We start from the raw sequence: 1,978 nt of genomic DNA on the forward strand, positions 1-1,978 counted from the left end.
TTGTGTAATGTATTTTGTAACTTCCCTATTGGTTGTACCCTCACATCAATCCTGAAACTCTCCCAAGTTCTAGTCCCTTCCTCCCCGGACCCTATAAAAGACGTGTCCTCCCCTCAGTGAGGGAATGACACCCTTCACCCCTGGGGATCTCCTTCCTCTACCAATAAACCTGTGACAGAGTGAAAGAACCCCTGTGTCGTCCGTGCCTTCCTCCCTCACTCAGGCTGCGTCAGGCAACCGCCGCCGGCTCAGGCTGGAAGCTGGCGGGACCCTGCGTGCCCCTGTGCCGTCCCAGTCCCGCCCTCACTCGCCTCCTCGTGCCTTCCACTCGAGCTTTCGCCTCTCCCTCATCCTCGGGCTGCCCTGGAGGAGCCGACTCAGAGCCATGCGGCTCCACTTTCTCTCTTGCCTTCCGCTCGTGGGGTGCCGGCCGGTAACTTGCTCACGTGAGAGGCCACGCCTTGCAGCAGATGCGGTGAAACGGTGCTAACCCAACCTGTGCTGCTTGGCAACCCTTGCCCATAGGACGGACAGACGCGTCCTGAACCTTCCACACCTCCAAGACGGCCCAAGGAGCCTCACTGGGGAGGCGCGCGAGAGCACGCCGCCTTTTACCAGGACCTAACTGGAGGCAGCGCCCAACAGCGACCCCTTGCACGACTTTCAGGGCCGGCCGAGAGAGCAGGTCTACCCCGAGAGAGCCCGCCAGCAGCCCAAGTCCCGCCGGAGCCGGGTAGACCTGCTCGCCTGTTGCCGGGAAGCCGCCAGGACGTCAGCCCGCAGCGGTCGGAGCGGCCAGGTCGGAAGCGGGTAGACCTGGTCACGCAGAGGAGCCGGCTAGACCTGGGCGCCCGCCCTCTGCTGGGATGCCGTGGGGCCATCAGGCTGCCATCCCCGGCCATGACCAGGCTCAGAAGCAGGTAGACCTGATCGCCCAGAGGAGCCGTCTAGACGTGACACTAGTCTGCCGGCTAAATTCAGACACCAGATCTACCTGCCAAACAGGAGAGACAGGTCTACCCACAGGGCATGGACACCAGGTCTACCCGCTGGGCACCGGGAAATAAAGGGCAGCAGAGAGGCAGCGGTGGCGGCCGGGGGAGGGAGAGCAGTGAGCAACAACAACCGCCACCTGGAGCGAGAGGAAGCGGGGAGATGTCAAACGTCCGTATTTCTAATGGGAGCCCTACCCTGGAGTGCATGGAGGCCAGGCAGTCGGAGTACCCGAAGCCGTCAGCGTGCAGAAATCTTTTCAGGGTGGTGAATCACCAAGAGTTAAACAGGGAGTTGAAGAAGCACCTGCAGGAGATGGAGGAGGCATGCCAGAGGAAGTGGAATTTCGATTTCCAGAATCACAAGCCACTGGAAGGCAGGTATGAATGGCAAGCCGTGGAGAAGGGAAGGTCGCCCGACTTCTACTTCAGACCTCCCTGGCTACAGAAAGCCATATGCAAGTCCGCCGCCCGCCAGAGTTTGGATGTAAACAGGAATTGCCAAACCGTGGTTTTTGTCGGTTCTCAGGGAATCTCAGAGGACACTCACTGTGTAGCTCAAAAGACTGATGTTTCAGAAAATCAGACGGACTTAGCAGAGCAGTGCACTGGGCAGAGGAAAAGACCCATGACCAATGCTAACGTACCCCCGCGAAAGCAGCGGCGCTGATCTCCATGCCCCACTCGTTTCAGCGCCAGGGCTCCCGGCGCCTTCGCCCCTGCCACGCGTGGCCTGGGCGCAGTGGGCTGTGCCCCGCTGGGCACCGGCTCACCGTGTCCCCCCCCTCCCCCTCCCACCCCCTAAAAAAGCTCGGGTACTGTTTGCAGTCCCGGGGGGTCCCGCATTGAGTGGGATGATTTGCGAGGAAGAGCCCTTAGATGCGGGTCATCCCTCCCAACCCCTCACCGCTCTTCTGCAGGGACCCGGCCTCTTACCCAGGTGGGAGGAGGTTCACAGTGCTCAGCAAAAGAGGAATATGGATTTT

At 60.6% G+C, this 1,978-nt stretch overlaps 1 pseudogene; it reads left to right on the forward strand.

The window, feature by feature from the left end:
* Positions 1 to 1,155: 1,155 nt before the first annotated feature.
* LOC114073375 lies at positions 1,156 to 1,662 on the forward strand (annotated as a pseudogene).
* The last annotated feature ends 316 nt before the right edge of the window (positions 1,663 to 1,978 follow it).

This window comes from Empidonax traillii, unplaced genomic scaffold (assembly GCF_003031625.1).
Source record: "Empidonax traillii isolate 1590-97213 ecotype Southwest subspecies unplaced genomic scaffold, ASM303162v1 scaffold6244:size6324, whole genome shotgun sequence".
In the NCBI taxonomy this organism is placed as follows: Eukaryota; Metazoa; Chordata; class Aves; order Passeriformes; family Tyrannidae; genus Empidonax; species Empidonax traillii.